The following is a 23441-nucleotide window of genomic DNA, read 5'->3' as shown; positions in this document are numbered from 1 at the left end:
AAAGCACTTACATTAATTCTTCTGTTAAATATTGAGAATTATTTGAGCTGTAAAGTTGTTAAATCTTAAATTTGAATTTTTATGGTCTTTTTAGGGGTTTTGTGTTTATGGGGTTACGTTATCATGGCAACCAAGTTATAAAATTGAATATAACTTTACACAGAAAGGTTTAGCAAGTGATTTTATCACAATAAAATCATAATGTTTATGTCTTGTGGCTATACTTTTGAAACAGTGAGTATTTTAACGTTTACAGATTGGCCCCATTGACTTCCATTGTAAGTGTCTCACTGCATCCCAGATTACTGCTTTTTTTTAAAGAAGTTGCAAAATGTTTTTGTGGTAATCAACATTATGTCACAAACGCTATCAATTGAACTTAACTTGTATTGAATCCGGAATACTCCTTTAAGGGGCAGTCGCACGACTTTGAGCAGGCAATTTGTTTTCTCGGTGAACGCAACATTCCAGGAAATGATGTCACGTGGGCGGGCTTATGGTGTAAGTACACATCACATAAAACAAATAATATTATATTTAAAAAATTTTAAATATATTTTCTACCCACTTTCCTGCAACAATAAACACGCAGTTTTGAAATATGTAGAGCGTTTTCCAAACTGCATTTTTGCGGCCTTGAAGGGTACTGCGGGAAGGGGACGCCACTCAAATGATCATTCCAAACTAAAGTTAAAAAATGTTCAAAAATTAGCAAAGGGCACTTCCACAAGTCTTTTAGGGAAGGGTATATTCATACAGCAATGCCATTTGCCCTTCAGAGTGCCCAGATCAAGAGCTCTGTCGTTCGAAGTAAGTATGGCATAAGGAGGATCACTTTCAATAGGAATTTGCCTGTATTCTTTGTATTGAGCCAAGAGGTCAGCATGTGATGTTTCGATCTTGTAACGGTCACGCGTCCTCTCGTCTTACAGATTTGCATGAGCTTGCTTTTCCAGTCTCCGTGGTCGGGATGCGTTTGAATAGGAGAGAATGAAGCAAGAAGTGTAGTGCGCCCCTTTACACAGAAGACATAATGTGGTCCGTTTTAATGTTTACTCACTATATGAACATCACATTGCACAAGTCCAAGACTAACTTTACTTTACACTAGATTTCACCAGTTTAGTGTGGCTAAACACTTTTTTTTTTTTTTTTTTTTTTTTTACCTATTTCTCATTTATCCCTGATTGCTGACAAAACTTAAAACATAACTTTTTCAATTAATCTTAAATGCTGTCTTAAAGTGCAATCAGAAAGTTTTTGGCTGGAACTCAGAGGTCCATATGGCAGGACATAGAAGTTAAGTCAGCATTGTTTTATGAGCCAGCATGGCTACATCTTGGATTATTGATTTTACTAATGAATATGTCTTGACTAATGGGGGGGCCGTATCCCATTGTCCAGCGAAGATATGAAGGATTGCCTTTTTCTGATGGTTGAAGTGATAGAGGATTTATGCTGCAGGAACGTTTGCTCATCATAAAATAAATCATATTTGGACATTTTTGATATGGTGACAATTTTTTTTACTTTTTAGAAAAAGTTGGAGTGATATTCATAAATCATTATTGCAACACATGGTTTAAAGTGCACGGTCACGAGTGGAATTTTTTTTTTAATTTTTTTTATAATAATAATTATAATAATAATAATACAATTAATAATATACTTTTAAAACAATTATTATTATATAAAGTCTTATTAACAACAAACCCAAATTATTACTGAAGCCATAATGGCAAACAACAAGAACAGACTTGTTATTTCCTGAAGAATAGATGAGTAGAAGGTAACGGTTTCCGTGGTGTGTCTGTCCTTTGACTAACATCTGTTGCTCGTCGGCTGCCACAATAGCCAAACTAAATCCGCGATGCGCGGGGAGGTGAAGAGATCAGTGCCTGGAGCGCGCGGGGTTTGTTATTGTGCTACAAGCGGCAGCGCAGAGGATGTGCGCGTGCACCTGTTTTAGACGTATTACGGTAGACTAAATTGGCCCCTAATACATCGCCGACACAAGACACAAACTGAGTAATTCAACACTGATTTCTCTGCGAATGAGAGAGGAACAGACGAGATGCCAAAAACTCCAGCAAGAAGCATTATTGGGACCTTCGGAAAACTCACGTTTTGAATAACGGAGAGAAAGGGGGAAGACTTGAAGCTTACGAGGAGGCATCAGAAGCTGCGTACTTTTTCTTCATGAACTTTCACGAGCGCTGTGACCATGCAGCCTGTGAGCTAGTGCACGATTATTGTTTCCACTTATCGCCCAACTGAGTGATCAGTTTGAGAGAGGAAGACTATAAAAAGGGAAAGAAAGACTAATAAAGACAGTTGTCTTTGAAAGTAATGGTCCGAACATATTACTTATAGAACAGGATTTTTTTTCCCCCCTTTGTGTTGTTCTTCTCAACGTTTTGGGGATCGCTGGGACATTTCAACAAAGCTGGAAGCGACAGATCCACATGGTCCAGTCCGTAGAGTGAAAGTAGAGTTTTTCAGAAAATCCTAACAGGTTGGTATCCATTGCTCTCTCTGTCTCTCTCTCTCTATATTCTTCTTCTTTGCTCCTCGCATTATTTAGTGTGTTTTTGCCTCTAATACGAAATATGTTTAAGTGCACGGACGTGTTATTCCACTCACGTCTCAAAATCACAAAAAAAAAATAATAATATTAATATCAATGGGACACTAAAGACCGAGGTATGACAATTAATTAGACAGTGACACTTTTATTTTGCTTGATACTTTTTCTGTATGATGAAAGCTTTATTTTTTTATTATAATTCTCAACGAACAGGAAAAGTTGTTTTTACAGGAGACATTTGATTGTGTATCAATAAAACACACAACGAAAAATGAATAATGTTTAAAAGTTGTTTTAGACATAACTGGACTATAAAGAAGGTTAAACCAGAAGTTTGCTGAACATGTGCCTCTAAAAATGTAAATGCACGTTTACGTGTAAGAATTATTATCGACTCCATCAACTCTATTCAGGAGTACATTTACATGCAAATAACGGCTAAAAATCTCACCTGCTTTTAACTTCCATCAGACTGAATTTTTTTTTATTTATTTTTTTTGACAGATCAGTTAGGCCTATAGTCATTCATTCTCCGTAATCAGAGATTTGTTTAATAACTGTATGTTTGTGTAGCTACATTTGCTTTCTTAAAAAAAAAAAAAAAAATTAAACAATCTTCCTGAAAAAACCTATCCATGTGACCCGCCGCTTGTGTAAGCAATTTATGTTAATAAATAACATCGAATTATATATGTAATGTCAAACTACATCGTCTAATCCGTTGCTTTTTGTAGGTTCCATAATATGCATGTAACAGGCCCCAGCAAATAACCATTGTGATCTTCTATAATGCAAATAACCATTACTTGTGATTCAGGACAGTTTTATATCTGTAAAATGTAGTGTTCATTTATAATAATTTAAAATGAGCATACAACGATAAATAATCATAATAATAATTTTGAAAGAAAAAAATGAAAGAAACATAGTAAGTGTAGCTATATTCTAGTCTCAATTGAACAAGTTGTACCGGTCTGTTACTGACACAATGAAATGTAAAAATAATGTAACATATATATATATATATATATATATATATATATATATATATATATATATATATATATATATATATATATATATAAATGAGTATATATATATATATATATATATATATATATATATATATCCAGCAATGAGCTAAAGGTACATTCATATTTGTACAGATATAAAATCAGCTTTTAAACATGGATAAATGTTATTGTATAACTTCAACAATAAAAAGAATATATTATTATAGATTGTTTACACATTGTCTTATGAGAATTATCACAATGCAGACCATCTACAGTTATGCAAAATTATTTTATGTATTTTTGTCTTTATTAAGAGATTTAATTTAACAGACATGCTTGAATCTGCACATCAGACACGAGCTATGCCTTTCTTTCATTTTTAAACCACTTTTAAAATGAACTTTTAAAAATAAAATTCTGAGAATAAATCTCCACATCAAACTTGTTTTAGACACCCGCCACATTTTCCTCCTAAAAAAAAAACAACAACAAAAAAAACACACACATCATCATATGGCAGTATGCACAACTCTCATGATGTTATTAAGACTTGTTTGGTGGAGAATGGGGCTTTTGAGTATAATTTAGTTTGCTTGAACACTGTCACAGGCATTCTTCTTGTAGAAATTATAGGTGAACGTCAGTTTAATTCAGCACAATGCACATTTTTTTTTTCAATTCAAAATTAAATACAAATATTAGCAATTCATATATACTATGTAATTTTTGTTATGCTATTTCATGATTTTCTATAAGGTTTAAATATTCTTTTCAGACATCTTTTAATTAGACTACTCAATAATCAATAGTACTACAGAGTGTAATAGCACATTCATTGCAATAAACCTGCTTAAATATATATCTCAAGTGTCATATAATATTAATAAGTTTATTACTACACTTGTGTTTTTGTTTAAAGACAAATTATTTTTCATGAGCTGAAAATGTATGAATTGAGATTTTTTTTTGTCACAGTGTAGATTTTAGTTGGTCGGTTTGTTTGCTCTCGCCATGTGTCCACTCATTGATAGTACTGCGTCTCTGCTAATTGAAACGTTACTCTAAATGTATACAAATAGAGTAAATCTGCACATGTAGGTGAACATAACCATTAAGTGATGAGTCCAAATTAATTTGATCTCCCTAGATGAAAAGAGTAATTGAATGATTTGTGTTTAGAGAAAAAGTGATAATCCACAAAGTTGATCATCTTAAAGAATAAGGCATTTATATTTTGAAAGGGCATGCAAACGGCAGTAAAGAGGGTAATTTAGTAATTTGCATGGCTGTCAAGCAGCTATAAGCGGCAGTAGCTACACCTCAGCCGATAGTTTTAGGACTCTGTCTCTAATGGCGGACACGAGTTCAGGTTACTTACTTGTTGCCCTTGTGAATCAGATTCGCCACTCTCATGTTTGTGTGAAATATGTCATGGCTACATTCTCTACCGTAAGTGAAATGTCAGGCTGAAATTTGTATGCTTGTTTGCATCTTTGATCACATTGACTCCAGTGTTGACCAGCAGCAACTACTAGCCAGAGTGAATGGTGATTAAACATGTGGTTTTAATTAAAGATGTTATTTAGTGGAACGGCAAGTCTGAGCATTTCTTCAGTGTGTGCGAATAATAAATTACTCACGTTTTTGACAGTTAGGGCTGTTTTTATTACTAGTCAGAGAGTGGTGTCATTTTCTCCTTTAACTCTGAGCCCTGAAGACAAAAAAAAGGAGCTGAACTGTTCTACACTCAAGCAATTTCAACCAACTTCATGCCCATCTGTAAATAAAAAAAGAGCGAAAAATAAGAGAGACAGAGGGAAAGAAAAAGGGTCTGGTTGGAAAGGAGGGATGTTTTCCAGATGACAATGCTGATCTGATTAGATGAGAGAGATATTGTATAGGGCTGGTATTAACTATTTCAACTTTGAGAGAGAGCAGGCAACAGTTCGGAAGTGCCGTCTCGGCAATCCATCACCTCCAAGATGCTGCCTGTAAGTCTCCTTTTCTCAGGGGTTATTTATCACACATTTTCTCCAAATGTTAATTTAATGCCCCCCTTTGAAGTATTAAGGACAGTTTCTCTTTTCTCTTACCTCAATGGCACACAAGATTTCCTATGTGGGGAGGCTTCACACAGTGTTTCGGAAGAGTGCCAGGCTGTTATGAGGTGATGACTGTCTTAAAGAATGACCCTAACGTTTGCTTAGGGAGAGGAAAGGCACATTTCCGATGAGCTAGGGAAATGTGGTAGAGGGAAAAGCAGGGTGTTCACTGTACGGAAATGAAAGTACTTGAGTTTGAGGCGTTGATCATTACTCCTCTATATCCATTAGCTGAGCACCTCAGGAGAGATTACTGGTACTCAGAGCTGCAGACGCTGGTGGAAAGTGGACTTATCTTTGCACCTCTATGGGCATGTTGAAGCCTGCTATAGAGAGAGACAGAGAGGTTAAGAGAAAGTTGGAAAAAATACCTCTTATTCTGTGCAGTTGATCCAAGTACCTATTGACTTGATGAAGAACATCTTTGCCTAGATAGTGTCTTAGGGAGGATGGCACCTGAAGTCATAAACTTGCTCCCTTTCGCCACCGTAGCTGCTTCTGCTAACTTTGCATTCCAGCTGACAGCTGTATTTGTGTTATGGATTTTCTCTCAGTCTTCCGTCTCCCCCCTTGAGCCTTCACCCCTTCCCTCTCCTCCCCCCTCCACGAAGGTTTTTATAATGCGACTCGCTGTATATTTTAAAAACCCCAGTGAAACACTGACAGGCCATCATGTCCGTCAGAGAACTTCTGCAAGTAGACGCATCAGTAAAGCTCTTTGGGAAACTTTTAGCACTTTAAAACGCTGTCATAAAAGATGTGACGTGATGTCGAAATGACAGCTGTTTAGTGTGAGTTTGTTTGAATGAGTCTTAGTGAAGTTTGCCAAAGAAGCCCAGCATTGTTCATCGCAACTTTTCTAGACAACTTCTATCGTTGATCAAATCCTGTGCCTCTCCTAAGCTCACGCAACAGTGATGGTGATTACTGAAAATGTCTGCCAAAACAATCTCCACAGCGCCGAAAAGAAAACCTCTGATGTTTTATTCCTCTCCGCAATGCCCGGCTCCCTTTTGCTTTATTTAGTGGCAATGGCGGGAAGAATTCCTGTCAGTGTTGCCGGCCGTGGTAAACTGTAGTCCGGGTTTAAAACTCTAATCCACCCCAGCTGCTGAAGGTGCGAGCGGTTCATTCCTGAGGGTTTCTGGTGCTGCACTGTACGCTTGGATAAATCCCCCTCCCCACTGTGTGACCATATAAGTAATAACCATATAAACGCATCTAATTTTCATTCGCTAATCCGTAAAGTACCAGCGGAATGGAGAAGTGTTGGTTTCTTTTATGGTATTAGTAATGGGTAACAAGGGGATGCCTACTTAAGTTATTTGCATTTGAAACGGACGAACGTGATGCATCATCTGACAGAATTATCTTTTAACCATGTGTAAAACAAAATCAGATTCGCCTCTCTGTTTTTGATTGATGCGACTGAGCTTATGCCCTTATTCTCTTCCTCTGCTCCTGCAGTTAATACGTCTTAACTTCATAGTTACTTATATACTAGAACAAAGAAAATCGCATTTTAAAATATTTTATGTTATAGATAACAAAATACACACATTTCGTGTAGTTGTGTAAGGACTTATTTTGCTGTTCTCTGAAGCTCTTGTGGTGAAGTGACTTGTCTTGGTGGGAGATGAGGAGTGCGAGAGAGACGCAGCACAGCACACTAGCGCGACAGGAAAAAGAGCGAGTATCTCGCGCTAACCATCACATCAAAACAACTGCGCGAGGGCTCTTAACACATGGACTGAACAGACTGCAAATATTATTAAAACCACAGAAACATGAAAATCAATCTCTTTAGTAATCTTTTTTATTATAGAAACATTTTGATATTTATCACAAAATTGCTGCATTGCTGATAATATAAAGAGCAATTGTTGACTGGATTTTTTCATTAAGCAACAATGTTAACAGAGCTCAGTGAGAAATTTTGTTAGCAAATGCATATAGGGTTTTCAGAAAAATTACAAAAGAAAAAAAAAGATTTTTGCTTTTGTTTGATAGTCAGTTTTATATTATGTGTGATGAGCGCTGCTAACTGTTGGTTAGTTTTGCCTTTTGCTCTCCGGCTGTGGACTGTGAGCATTGTTGACCAGGGGACATCTGCCACTATATTATCTCCAGCTGTTATCTGAATAATTGTGTAATACCCCCCTCCCCTCCCCTCCCCTCACACACACACACACACACACACACACACACACACACACACACACACACACACACACACACACACACAGACAGACAGACAGACAGACAACCCTTCATACCGCATTCACCAGGCCTTAAAGGGAGAATTCAGGGAGACTATTTTCTTCAGTTCTAACAGAGGGGTTGCAGACGGAAGGAGGGGTGGATGCATTACGGGAGCCGGTCAGAGCTTTTCTTGCCGGTAGGTTAGGGCACTGTACCGGTGTGATGTCTGACCTTGCGGTCACTGCCAGGCGCCTGACATGTATAATGGGATTCTACATCCGTACCCCCTCTTCCCTGGGAAATAACCCTGCCTCTAAACCTAGGATTACCACTCCTGTCCAGGACTTTTCCACAGGAGTGAATAAGCTTTGTGCTTTGTTTTCTCTCCCGCTCTCACACACTTTAATTCACTCCCTCGCTGTCTTTTTTTCCCTTGTGTGGCACTGACTTCTGGTCAGTGTGTGTACATAAAATGCTTGGAAATGTAAACTTCTTAAAATGTAAAGTGTTCTTTATTAGCACTAATTTATTTTGAGGATAGCCGAAGAATTATTGCTTGCATTGTTAAATGCATTTTTCTTAAAATGTAGCGTCTTATTTTTGCTTGACAATGCTTTTACATTAGAGAGAGCAATAGATATGGATTTACATTTGTTTTTATTTGCAGAATCTTGGTGGACATGGTGTTTTAAAATGTGATAAGTGTTTGAGAAAAAGTTGTGTAGCTTTTTGCAGTTCTGCAGTTTAACAGCAAATTTAGAGATAGCAGAGATGTTAATGTGTTGTACTTTTTCAGCATGGCTTAAACACACTGTTCTCTATAGTGGAGCTTTATTGAGTGCCATGAGTGCTACTGAGAATGCTTTGGAATATAGAGTGATATTATTTGGAAAAATGGCTTAGCTAAATAAATAAATATGCATTGAGCAATTCTACAGCTTTTTGATAGGCTTTTTATCCAATTTCTGAAGCTTGCACCCACCCACATACCAAAAAGGCAAACTCTGCCACTGGTCTCGCCGATCGCTGGAATGACACCTTGGCAGCTTGAAGTGGTACGAACTCTCTGTCTTTTTAATTCTCACCTCTCTCACTCATTGTTTCATATTCTTTAAGTCTGTGTATCGGAAGGCATTTGCGCTGAGACATCTTTTCAAATTAATTAGTCTTCTCCTAGCATCCTCGAACTCACAGTGAAAGGGGACTGAATTCTTTAATTAAAAAAGTAAAGATGGCCAAATTCACATTCCACATTTTCCCCCCTACACACCTGTATTTTATGTTTTATTGGTGGGAATTAAGTTGCTGTGATATTGGGATGACATGGCATTCTATGGTAATATTTCACTTTCTATTTGAATGACCTTTTCTGACATGACCGCCGACCAGATTTTATTAAAGGAATTTAAATGATAAAACTAAAGCAGATAACTTCAGACAGAAAGGGATTGTGATTGTATGCTTAATTTTGAAACTAGCATACCTAATCTTTACTTCATTTCTTTTCAATCACACTATAATTTTTATCAGATAAAATGTTGAGCAGATGAAAGGCTGAAGCCTCAGACGTAAACTGATGTCTTGTATTAAAGCCAGATTCAATTTGTTTAAAGAGTTTGCATGCAGCATTTTATTACATTCAAACATTTCCCCAGGCTCTTTTCACCTGTGTTTTTGAATATGTTGTATAGAAGGACGTTTTCTCATGCGATCTTTTGTTAAGTGTTTGGTTGCCATAATTGCCATTCGGTTCATAGATTTTTTTCTTCTTCTCGATTCTCACAGGTAGAAGAATAGTTGGAGAAAAATGTTTTAGAAGTCTTTTCATAAGAAGAAACAGGCCATTATGACCACTTTTCTCATTCCGGCAAGCTATTCTTGTAGATCGCTGCTGTATCTTTTTTTATTCACATAATTTCGCTTCACCCTCAGATTTCTTTTACAGTATTTACAATCTATTTGTTATGGATAAAACACAAATGATGTATTTCTTCAAGGACTAACAGAAATGTGTATGTTTTTTTGCTTTAAAACAATCAGCTCTCAGCAAAACAAGCATACAATATCTGTGCATATGAACACCTCTGTTAACACACACACACACACACACACACACACACACACACACACTCTTACATACATACTCTAAAGAGCAATATTTATATATATTTTGTTTTCTTTTAAAAATTCTCTGGTGTATGGGTGGGTCAATACTTTTTTGTTCATCTCAGTTTTTATAGTTCTTCCAGAAAGGACACGAGGTCGAGGAGAGAAGGACAGGAGGAAAAAGTGAGGAGGAAATGATAGCGGGGCAAAGGAGAGTCGAGCTGTTGAGTGAGATTGACGTCTGACGAGTCAGTTCCTTTACGAGGCTTTATGCTGGGGGGTTTGTAAAAGCTGGCCGAAAGAGAACTTTACAGAGATCCAATGTTGCGTTCCATCTTCTGGGTGCTATTAGGCTGAGACGTCTGTGAGTGTGATCCTCCTCCATCCCACCCGGTAACGCTCGGCAGTTAGAGCAATCACTTTCCGCACACCGGCTCGCCAAGGCTAATTTCAAAAACACAGCCATGGATTGTTCCTCACAAGCCCCCCTTATAAAATAAAACCCCCTTAAAGAAAAGTACAAAATAAAGCATGCACCCTACAGAAGACCATGTGATAGTCGGCAGGCTAATATTGTAGTGTTGTTTGCTAGTTTGTATTTTGTTTCACTGTGAATTCTGGTTTGAAAAACTGGTTTGAAACTGTACTGTTCATTAACTATTTATTTTTAAATGATATTGAAGAGGTGAGGTGTTTATTTATTTCAATTTTAGACTACAGTATATCTCTTAACTTTTTTCCTCTTCTCGTTATTTTATTCCGGTTAAACAGGTAAATTATGTACAAAACAAAGGAGGATTTTGTGATAAATGAAACTTTAAAAAGGAACTTAAAAGGAACTTACACCAGACAAATTGACAGATTAAGTCAGATCGAGAGCGGACAGCAGAGAGTGTGAGATAGTGTAATCGGAGAGAGTGAAATAGTGAAAAGAAAAAACCCCATGAGGTGGCTGCATTAGAAACCAGAGCGGGTTTTGATTGACTTCTGGTAAGCCGAAGCCCTCAGTGGAGTAATCAGCATTCCCCCAATCATTCAATAAACACCTAATCAGGCTAATTGACCCACTCCCTGTAGGAAGCAAATTCTGCGGCCTCACTAATACCTGACGGATGTGGATGAACAGATAGAGTGGACCTAACAGATAAATGGTAAGACAAGGTCGGCCAGGCTGCCCTCTGTTAAAGTCACTTTATATCCCTGGTCTTCGAAACTCTTTGATAGATGTTTGTCTGATTTGAATTTGATTGTATTTTTTGTTAGTTCTCTCCCTGTCTCAACAGTGGTTTGTTCTTCAGTGCTGTCATCAGCATTAGCCTAAACGGAATTCTTTTGTGTGTGTGGTCAGTTTTGCGATAAAGCTCTGGAAACTGTGCAGCACTCTGTACTTCATGTTATGGAAACCCTCCAAAATAAATGCTGAAAATGTGAGGAATTTGATAAATGCTCAGATTAGTCGGCCACCCCATTTTACAGATAAAGTATGACTGTAATGCAAAGTGAAAAAAAGAGGAGGGGAAAAATGAAAGAAAATATGTGCGGCTGTTCCAGTAAAAAATAGAATTAGTGTCTCATCACCTGTTTTATCTAGGTATATTAATGTGTAGTCCCAGTCAGCTCATCCCAAGGTTCTCTGGCGAAATCGTTTTAGCTCTGTGCGTGTTGGCTGACTTTAAGAGCGACGCGCCTCTACTCCGAACCCTCCTTCCACTGACTCTGACACGCACTTACGTCTTATCTTCTTGACAACTTTGTCCACAGAGACGTTCCAAAGATATTGATATTATAATATATTTTATTATAATGAAATATGTGTTAAGCTTTACTTTGTGAAATATGACTTAGCAGCCCCCTTAGATCCTCTGTCTAAGGAATCTGGGATTCCTTACTCTTAGACTTTCTCTACAAACCTAAAAGGATCATAAAAATAGCTGCTATTTTCCTGTCTATTTTTCTTGCTAAATGCTTTTGTATTTTAGCTTGTTATTTTTTTTAACAGGCGAGTTGTATGCGTTTTCTCAAGAGATTCTGACTCTTTTCAGATTTTCTTTTCTATTTAAAAAAGTCATCTATATTTTTGGCTAAAGGTTGACCTACAGCAGAGAGAACAGTCCTGTTTTTAGCAACTTTCTCTCTCTCTCTCTCTCTATCTCTCTCTCTCTCTACACACACACACACACACACACACACACATGTTGTGTTTCCATGTTTTATGGGGACTTTCCATAGACATAATGGTTTTTATACTGTACAAACTATATATTCTATCCCATGACCCTAACCCTATCCCTAAACCTAACCCTCACAGAAAACTTTCTGCATTTTTAGATTTTCATAAAAAATAATTTAGTATGATTTATAAGCTGTTTTCCTCATGGGGACTGACAAAATGTCCCCACAAGGTCAAAAATTTCGGGTTTTACTATCCTTATGGGGACATTTGGTCCCCACAAAGTGATAAATACACGCTATACACACACACACACACACACACACACACACACACACACACACTTGCATGTATTCAATGGTCCTCTCACATGCTGGATTATATGAGGGAATGATTCTGTACAGTCATCCATCCTACTATAGTATTGTCTCTCTTTCTCTGCCCCACACACACACACACACACACACACACACACACACACTTTCCATTTTTCTCTTCTTTCTTTTTATCCTTGTATTCCTGTCTGGTAATGAGAATGTGTTAATGAGAGTGAGAGATCTTTTGGGTACAGCGTAATTTATCAGAAAGGCATAGGTTTAAAAAAAGAATGAAAAAAGAGACAGCCCTTCAAAGAAATTCTATTCTTCTTATTTCTGAATATTTGATGAAACATTGAAAAGTTTTCTAACGTCATGCAGCCTGAACAGTACAGAACAGTGCGCTGTCTAATCACGCTTCACAGAAAAATGACTTCCAACCAGATTTAATTAACTGATAAGAGGGGCTTCAAATTAATTTTTCAAGGATGTTAGATTTTGATTAAGAAAGTCCTAAAAGAAATAGACGAATAATCATTTTTTTTAATCAACTTACTCAAATGGTAACTGGTTAATATGGTAATTCTGGCAATTAGTCCAAATATTGTAGAGCAGCATTTTCAATGCATCCTTGTAAAGAAATTATAATATCTTTACATCTAATTATCACGGTTATTTAATTTTTTTGTGTGGCTACCTCTCAATTTCAGTATACATTTGAAGTCAGAAGTTTACATACACCTTAACCAAATACATTTAAACTCAGTTTTTCACAATTCCTGACATTTAATCATAGAAAATATTCCCCGTCTTAGGTCAGTTAGGATTTAAGAATGTGAAATGTCAGAATAATAGTAAAAATAATAATTTATTTCAGTTTTTATTTCTTTCATCACATTCCCAGTGGGTCAGAAATTTACATACACTTTGATAGTATTTGGTAGCATTGCCTTTAAATGTTTATCTTGGGTCAGATGTTTTGGGTAGTCTTCCACAAGCTTCTCAAAATAAGTTGCTGGAATTTTGGCCCATTCCTCCAGACAGAATTGGTGTAACTGAGTCAGGTTTGTAGGCCTCCTTGCTAGCACACGCTTTTTCAGTTCTGTCCACAAAATTTCTATTGGATTGAGGTCAGGGCTTTGTGATGGCCACTCCAGTACCTTGACTTTGTTGTCCTTAAGCCATTTTACCACAACTTTGGAGGTATGCTTGGGGTCTTTGTCCATTTGGAAGACCCATTTGTGAACGAGCTTTAACTTCATGGCTGATGTCTTGAGATTTTGCTTCAATATATCCACATAATTTTCTTCCTCATGATGCTATCTGTTTTGTGAAGTGCACCAGTCCTTCCTGCAGCAAATCACCCCACAACATGATTCTCCCACCTCCATGCTTCATGGTTGGGATGGTGTTCTTCGGCTTGCAAGCCTCACCCTTTTTCCTCCAAATATAATGATGGTTAATTATGGCCAAAAAAGAAAATTTGTGTTTCATCAGAGAAGAGGACATTTCTCCAAAATGTAAGATCTTTGTCCCTATGTGCACTTGCAAACTGTAGTCTGGCTTTTTTATGGTGATTTTGGAGCAGTGGCTTCTTCCTTGCTGAGCAGCCTTTCAGGTTAAGTCAATATAGGACTCCTTTTACTGTGGATATAGATACTTGTACCTGTTTCCTCCAGCATCTTCATAAGGTCCTTTGCTGTTGTTCTGGGATTGATTTGCACTTTTCGCACCAGACTACATTAATCTCTAGGAGACAGAATGTGTCTCCTTCCTGAGCAGTATGATGGCTGCATGGTCCCATGGTGTATATACTTGTGTACTATTTTTTGTACAAATGAACGTGGTACCTTCAGGCATTTGAAAATTGATCCCAAGGATGAACCAGACTTGTGGAGGTCCACAACTGTTTTTCTGAGGTCTTGGCTGATTTCTTTTGATTTTCCCATGACGTCAAGCAAAGAGGCACAGAGGTTGAGGTAGGCCTCAAAATGCATCCACAGGTACACTTCCAATTGACTCCAATTAGCCTTTCAGAAGCTAATTGTCTAAAGGCTTGACATAATTTTCTGGAATTTCCCAAGCTGCTTAAAGGCACAGTTAATGTAGTTTATGTAAACTTCTGACACACTGGAATTGTGATATAGTCAATTAAAAGTGAAATAATCTGTCTGTAAACAATTGTTTGAAAATCAATTGTTCAATCAATTGAAATCTGTGGAGTGGTTAAAAAATTTGTTTTAATGACTTAATGACAACCTAAGTGTATGTAAACTTGACAGATCAAGTCAAATCAGACTTCAACTGTATATATTTTTTCCCCTTCTACACCTCTTCCATTAGGCCCATATTCAAATGAGAAGTTGAAGATAGTATTCAAATGAGACTTTGAGAATACTAAACACTGAGAATGGAATCTTATAGAAATCCATATTGGAGGAATATCGTGTGGAAGCATGTGTGGTGGGTGATGAAAAGGGAAGTGTTAGTAAATTAGAGACATTCACATTTAAAGCAAAAATTACTCTTGAGATTTCTTAAGCCTTTCTTCGCCTATGTAGCTAACATTAATTAATGGCAGGAACTTTTACTTAAGATTTATTCATTCTGAATGGACCTGTGAAGGAATGAGAAAATTATTGTGAAAGTGTTGGGAAGTTTTCCAGGTCTGTGAAACTGATGAGATCTTCATATTCGATTATACTTTCCTTAGTTTTTCAAAAATGGTTTGAGGAAACTAAGGAAAGCTTAAGGAGTTTTTTGCAATAATTATTTTAAACATTTAGTTGATTAACTTTAATTTTACAGTTTCTCTCCTCAATCAGCTCTCCGCTCAAAGCAGCTTTCTAAAATTGATCCATCCTTGATCCAAGCTTTTGCGAATAAAATCCACTTTTACCATGTCGTTGAACATCCACAATTTAGAATGTTTTGATGAGTTTTAATTAGTGAAGTCTCTGAAAGTTGTTTCAAACTTAATTTAAAACCAAATGCTTGTTTATTGTGAATACTGTAGCTTTGAGTGAAAGCCTTTTATGTCTATTAATAAAGCAGTCTTGCCACAGCAGTTAAATACTATTTGTTTCATTCACAGAACATTACCCACATGCTGCGTACAACGAGAATATATAGAAAAATCATTTGAGTGGTGCCTTAAACAACTTGCAGCATTCAAGACGCCTGTTCTTTCCATTTGAACTCACACGCACTATGTGGCTAAGTAGCTTCTTGAACGGGGGCTGTCTGGCAAAAACTAAATATTGAACATACATATTCAATTAGCAAAACTCATTAGCAAAACTTGGCGTTTGTTGTTGTTTTTTCTCGTCCTCTCTGGCACAGAATTAATGGTTTTGATATGCTAATTAGCGAGTAATTTAATTTCAAAAGGCCTCAATTAACAGCACCGTTGTGGACACGATGAAGTTAAGCAGCGTAATCTAATTTGCATTAGTAACGAGCAGGGAGTAATTAGGGGACTAATTAGACACTTCAGACAGCACTTGTGTTTACTTTCTTAATGAAGTGGAGGGCCTTTTTTCCATGGGAGCCAGAGTGTGCCAGGCATCAGAGCGGGGTGGCAAGAGAGGGCGGGGGTGGGGATTTGGCACTAGGAGACTACTGGCATATGGCTTACTGATCGGCACCAATGACAAACCACACTGCCTGTCATGGTAGTGGGATGGTGACGTGTGTCATTGGCCGTGCCATGCCCTGCTCTCAAGTACCAATCAAAAAGGCGAGAGCGTTTTTGAGGAGCCATGAACCTACACGTGTCTGCTCACGGCATCATAGGCCTTGTCAAAGAATGTGGAATTTCACCGCTCTCTGCCCTGGCTCTGCATACTGTCTGAGTGTTCGTTGATGAGGTCATCTCTCAGTGACATGTCATAGCCATTATAGGCCTATGTGTGTATGGCCGGGTTGGTTCACATTTTGTAGCAGGGAAAACTCTGCATTCCAGACCTTGTCCCTCAACCCTTCTGCAGAAAATACCAGATGTCCCTTCCTTCATAGAAGATGGAAAGTTTTTTCCTCCTTTTTTTCTCATTTTGAGAGAGTCCCAGGCATCAGGACAGTTGCAGATGGAGAGGTATCGAGACACAGACTGTTGATGCATGCTGTGACCTGGACTGTAGTTTGTCTTGCTCTCAATAGTCTCATGTATCCATTTTATCACATGAGTGACAGGATGGAAATGAAATGAATTGCATTGGAGGTCTCTCGCTCTCACTCCCTCTCCCATTTATCTGTCTTTCACTCACTTCCTTCTGTTTAGTTTGCTGTCTGGTCATCTGTTTTCCCTACATCTCTTTTGGGGTATAAGCAGACTCTTTGATAAAAAAGGGTTTGAGGGTATTTGGTCATGGACTTGGTACACAAGCCAGTGTTATTTTCTCAGCCGTTGCGTCAATAAGGAACCCTGCTTCTCCATGAGTATCCAGGCAGCTAGCAAACATTCCACCAGCCTTTCCAGGCTTTGTCCGGCAGGCTAGTATAAATTATAGCTTTGCTTTTGTTGAGCATTAGCTTTCTCAAATTGACCACACATCAAGGACTCATTTTATTTCCCTTGCTTGTTTGTAATGGATACATTTTTGGATCGCTGACTGATGGGAATGGCAACAAGGTCAAAAGGGAGGCCTTAGTAGATAAACAGTAGGAAGGACTGGAAGCATCATTTGAAGTGCTCATTTATTTGAATTTGCACTGGATCCCATTAAAATGTTGAGAAATGACGGCAAACAGTGTGTGCTCTGAGTGCATTCACAGAGCTCTAATTGAGGCCTTGAGTCTGTATACTGTTAAAATGGGGGCCCCTTAGGATGCCGGGGCTAAGTTCAATTTACGTACGAATACTAACTGTGAGCAAAGCAGCCCAAACATTTCCTAAGTATCCTTAGTGGCACATGGCTTCAGGTTTCAGGCGGATTTGTTTTTGTATACAGAAAAGCTGTGAAGTTGGCTTGCCTGTCAGGAAGGGTGGAGCTCTAGGTGAAAAAGTGGGCAGTTTTGAGTGACATCTTTAAAGTGGGTGGGATTAAAGTTTTAGAGCTGTGAGAGTTTGTGCATTACAATTGCAACCTCTGACATTGCTCCACCCACCCAAAATGCTGCCTTTAATTGCAAAACTATAATCCAGATTCACTCAACCTTTATATGGTTCCTGGAAAGGGACCATGTTTAGATTTTTTTTGCATTGTGCTTTTGAAATGGTGAAATATGAGTCCTTCATTGTTTTAACAAGGCGTCTGACTCATTGGCTGCTTGTTTAGCAGTGGACCACGTATAGCCTAGTTACAGCTTGTTTTTTGCTTGTCTTTTTCAACTTTCACGCTTTACGATCAGCCACCCTGTTGATGTGTCTAAACGTGTTGCTTTTTATTACTTCTGATACGCATGGAGTGTTAATTAATGCTGCCAGTAGTGCAAGCTCTCCTCTGCCATGCCAGGACTATTTCTCAGATACCATACACTGTGTTGACTACATACTGAAAAAAATAACAGTGCAATATTGGCATCATGAACTACAGTACAACTTCCAGGAGCGTTCGACTTGGATGACTCAGGATTGCCGGGATTACATAAATCTTCTCTTCTAATATAATTAATTCCCTAACAATATTTCATGTAAGTTTATGAGTTTGTAAAGTTAGTCCTAGACCATTTTTCTCTGGTAAAGCAGAACCCAAGTGGGGCTCATCGCTATCAAGACTAAAAAAACAGAAGGCTACTGCCAAATTACCCACAGCAGAAGGGATCAAACCGGCTGTCCCAGACACTGAGATCACATTGGCGGACCGAGGAGGAGTAAGGGGGGCCAACAAATACGCAGCTGCCTCAGTCACCCCAAATAGCATTGTTATTGGAGTTAGAGCGGCAGAACTGGGGTGGGAAAAAACAATAGTGAAAAGAAAGGGTTATGTTTGTCAAGTCTACAAAACCACAGCAGCTGTAGCAGCAGAAAACTAACTCTCCTGTCAGTCAAACCCAAACTTAAACACAGTTTAATAGCAGGCCCTATCACTGAGCTATGTTGAGGCTGTATTTATTGTCCACCTTGTAAGACATGTCCTCTCTTGTCCAGAATGTGTGTCTTAAATATTGGCCGAAGCCAAGGCTTTTGCACTAACCTCCACATGACACATAGGATAGGGGATCAAGGAGTCTGGTAGTCTTTTTCAGGAATAAAAGGGAGTTCTAAATGGGGTCTGACTCGAGGTTGGCAAGAACAATGTAAATTTCATGTAAATGACATCCAGTGCTTGGGAGAGAAAGAGAGAGGGATTTCATGTACTGTAGTTTCTTTGAATGGTTAGCTCTATTTAATAGAAATGCAAACTCTTATGTCTTGGTCAGTGATTTCTTCACACATGAGAGAAGTAAAGGGAATAAGCTTGAGTGATGTGATGAATAAATGCACTTGCCAGGATTATATGTTTTTTTCTGAAACTGATCGTGGTCTGTAATTCACATGCTCCATACAGTTAATGCATGCTTGTCTCTCACTCTTACTCCCATGCACATATTTTAACAGTGAAGTCTGGAATTTGTTTTTATGTTAAAATACTTTCTCCCATCCAAGTTTAATGTACAGAAACAACTGTATGTAAACCATTCGTAGGTTGATTTCCCCCAAATGTGTAAACACTGAGGCTCTGTGGCGCTTTTACCATTGCTCTGTTTGTTTGAGTGGCTTGACACTGGAACATTGGCTCAACTTATGGCATGAGTTTGGGGCAGTGCTGTCTGTTTGGCTAAACAAAGTTAGACGGGGAAAGTTATTACACCTTTCTCTCCCTGTGTTATATGTGCCGAGGGGCCGTGCCTGAGATTTGGTGTAGATTTAGTACCATGCATTAACTCCGGCACGGTTTATAGAGTCACCACACATGTCCGAGAACATTTCATGAGAGGAATATTAATCTTGGGCGCCGTTGTACAAAGACCTGCCAAGCCAAACTTTCTCTCTTTCTCCCACCAGCTATGACCTCCTTAAGACAGTACTGAAATTGCCTACCCGAGGTAAATAAATTACTTCCATCGATTGGTGTAGTTTGAAACTGACTTTATCACAGTTTCACTTGACAAGAGTCGGATCCAGGCCTGATAAAGCACTTCAGTATTAGCGCTTGTAAAATCAGTGCTCTGTCTCTTGATGACTATCACACTATATTAAAACTGAGGAAAATGCAAAAGTGATGGCCTTAGCTATCTGAGGTGTTGCACTAACTAACACAGAGAGAGTAGGCATGTCTGAGCTATGCAAATAAGTGCCTGGGTGCTGCTGGCTGCTGTTTTGAATGTTTGAATAGATGGATTGACGGGTCTGGGATTCTCTCCCTGAACCTGTGACATTATAATTTAGGTGTTATGGATTGCATTTAAAATCATTTTGTGACACTCTTAATCATTTATAATTGAGAATTCAACAAGCTTGGTGAAACAATAAAACTTTGCCCACCCACTTTTTCAGCTGTTCCGTATGTGTTTTCCACATTGATTTTTTGCATAGGTATTTCATAAAATGCCATAAACCAAACCAGTCAGCTCCAAGGTGAATCACTCTGTTACAAACTTTGATTTGAACAATAAAGTATTTGAAAATGGGACAAAAATAAAAAGGTACAAGGATGTGGACATAGCTCCTTTAATCAGGGAATGAACTACAATCTAATGAAGCTAAGTTGTTGATTTTATAGAATATAAAATAATATATTTTATGTTCATTGAAAATATCCATATATAAACAAATATATAAGCAGTTTGATAGTTTATAGAAATAGACAAAATGTTTCACTGTGCATCATAGGAGTTGAGGGTCACTGCTAAGCTTGTTTGTTGTGTTTTGTTTTCTGTGATTCTTTGATTGGTGGATCTTTCTCTGCAGGATTCAGGAGTAGCATAGTTTTTCACCAGAAATTCAGCTTTAAAATACAGTATTTACTAAATTAAGCCAAAATAATGTGGAATGATGGCTCCAGCAGAAGCATATTACATCGATTATCAACCTTGGAGCTAATGGTAGGTCTGTCTTTAAAGGTTTATAAGTTATAGTTAAAAATCAGTTTGTCTCTTGACAAAATTAATGTGATTTTTACTTGTGGAACTCGACTGTTGTGCTCTATTGTATTATTGTTAATGCTGCTCGTACTTTGGTTAGGGGTTTCAGGGCTACAGACTGGGACTAAAATAGTAGCAAATGCAAAAATAAATAATGATTGCGACAATAATTTTAAATCTTGTCACCATTGGCAAGAGTCGGAAATACTTTGTATGGATTCATATGCAGTTTCATCAAATATCATATTGTGAGTTATTGAATTACATCTTAAGAGCACACACCAGTGTTTCTTAGGCCACTTTTCTCCCTTTATGTTGAGATGATCTCGCTGCACGCAACAGCACAGCCTTGATGTCCGATTTGTGAACAAATTACTTTTGGATCGGATCTTTTTATTGAATCACCTGAAAAGATTAACGAAAATGGTATGAATCAGCTCTGGTTAGCAGTTTGAATCAGAGTCACTTTCTCAGCTAATCATACAGTGAATCATTCGTCAGTCAGTTCACAACTGGGAGCACCTGGGAGTGCAGACATTTCAAAATAAGAGTTCCCCGTGTATTTTGTGCTTGTTTATGATTAAAAGTCCCATTTTATTTTATTCTGGTTATTATTGGGATTTGGTTGGACAATAAATCATATCTGGGATTTTATTCAATTTGGTCTCTTCTAGCCTATTTGTCTGGGCCTCCCCATTACAGTAAGGAGAGACTAAGAACATTTGATACTTTTATACATACGTTTTAAAAATCCCATAGGTTTTCAATGAAGGAATGCACCCAAGCTATTTCTAGGAACCAGAATATCATAGAAACCAAGCAACACATAGCAATACCCTGGCATCATACTGGCGAGTTTTGCATGTGGCAAGCACTTCTCACTTTTTCTTCTGAAAATAAAGAAAATTGCAGTCAATGACATTGACATACACGCATAGAGGCGCAGACCCAGGCTCAGATCCAAAGAAGTTAAAAGTTCACCCCAAGGCAGTTTGAACAAGTGCCTGATATAAAGCAGAGGAACATTGCAGCCCATTACGCATACTATTTTAATAGAGCCACTGCTGACGTTACTGTACTGCCAAGTAGCCCAGGAAACAGGGAAAGAGACAGAGAAGGGAAAACATGGTGAAGAACAGACCCACCTATGAATAAATGAATGGCACACAATCTTGTTCCAGACATAATTAATTTCCTCTATTGTCCTCTGTCCATCTTCCCATTTTAAAAATGGATTCTTTTTTTCTTTCTTGTGTTTAGTTCGACTAAGTTTAATTTTCGATTAGTAATAAATGTCTTTATCAAATGGCGGGTGGTATTGTGTCAGTATTTACCTCAGTCTTAAGGTTAAATTCAAAGCTGCCTCTGATGTATGCAGTTTGTGAATATAGAACAATAAATTCAACACAAACACTTTTTTTCTGTTGTCCCTTTTTCTTTCTTCTTTTTACTTTCTTTGTCCTCATATGCAAGACCTGACAGGAAAACTGTGACAGAGGCCTGCGCACACTATCTATTAATTAGCTCCCCTTTGAGGAGTCTCTGTACACACACACACACACACTCCCGCTTCGACCACAGCTGTCAGCTCCCTTCTCCAATGTCCAACATCTCTTTCTGCTGCTCCTCAATGACAGCAGAAAAATTAAAGTTGTCAAAATATGTGAGAAGTAAATTCATGGGTAAAATGAGTCTGGGAGGGAGCAGGACAAAACAAGGCCATAATAATGGCAACAACGACAAAAAATGGCTGTGTTTGTAGTTACACTTATTTGCCCCTGTCCAGGCGCTGACATGCTGTCAAACAAACAATCTTTTATTATTTAGAGATGCTGGAGATTCAGGAATTAATTAGAAAAAATGCATCTCAACTCCCATGGATTTTCAGTTGGTTCATCAGTTATTTAAATTTTTAATTGTGGTGTGAGAGGGTGTTAATTGGAATTGCTTTAGATTCTATGAACTTTGCTTCCCCCTTTTAACTTAAAAAAAAAAAAGCAGAATATTTAATTGCCTTCTGCCTATTCAGAGAGAGAGAGATAGAGAGAAAAAATACATTTAACACAGATACAATTTAGGATCAGCTGTCATACACAACATGTACATGTATAGAACAGCATGTAAATAAGTTATTAAAGATGAGATTAAAGCTGAATCTCTTCTATAGCAGGTCTTCAGTATCACAGCTGACATGATCAAGTATCCTGCAGGAATACGTTCTGCTCAATACTGAATTGCTGTGCGAATGATTGTAAGGCAGCTTGTACATGAAACAAGGTCACTGGAGACCTCGCAGAGCATGAAGATGGTGTATCCTCCACACAGAAGTCCCTCAAGACATTTCTTATGTGAAATGTACCGTTCCACAGCGTGTATTTCACTCCTCTTATGTGCAGACATGTGCAGCGGCCAGCTGCAGGCATTCCAGTGCAGCGCTCGCAGGTTTTGTGTAAGTGTTCCAACATGTTGGCAAAGCTTAAAAATTAAACTGTTCTTAGAAGTCTGAAAACTCACTAGAGATGAATAATGAGATATGGGTCAGAATTTGATATCATATAAAGGGTGATGTACCACAAACGTTCCATATATGCACATACTCACAAGCTGGTCAGATGTTTGCTGGGACACCAAGAGAAGATGAAGATACTTCAGACAGGAACAGACAGTGATAACAGTGATCAACTAGCTTTTCTATTATACTGACCATGTTTACATACACTAAGAACACGGTTTATTCCAGGGTTTGTGCAGAAAGCGGTGTTCTAAAGCGTCATGTAAACGAGAATGCTGATTTCTTTATGCGGCTTAAGAAATTAAGAAAGTGGTTTAACACACTTTGTTTCTCCTCAAGATCGCGGCATATGTATATGTAAACAC

General features: G+C 38.0%; 1 protein-coding gene across 1 annotated transcript in view; it reads left to right on the top strand.

The window, feature by feature from the left end:
- The first annotated feature begins 2039 nt into the window (after positions 1-2039).
- LOC127625856 (forkhead box protein P4-like) overlaps positions 2040-23441 on the top strand; it is a 157033-nt gene continuing 135631 nt past the window's right edge. Inside the window, 1 exon segment of the mRNA XM_052101269.1 lies at positions 2040-2515. The gene's annotated coding sequence lies outside the window, so the exon portion shown is untranslated.

Source organism: Xyrauchen texanus, chromosome 32, assembly GCF_025860055.1.
Source record: "Xyrauchen texanus isolate HMW12.3.18 chromosome 32, RBS_HiC_50CHRs, whole genome shotgun sequence".
NCBI lineage: Eukaryota > Metazoa > Chordata > Actinopteri > Cypriniformes > Catostomidae > Xyrauchen > Xyrauchen texanus.
Note: the sequence above shows the minus strand (reverse complement) of the source record. Positions and strands in the feature narration are given on the sequence as shown.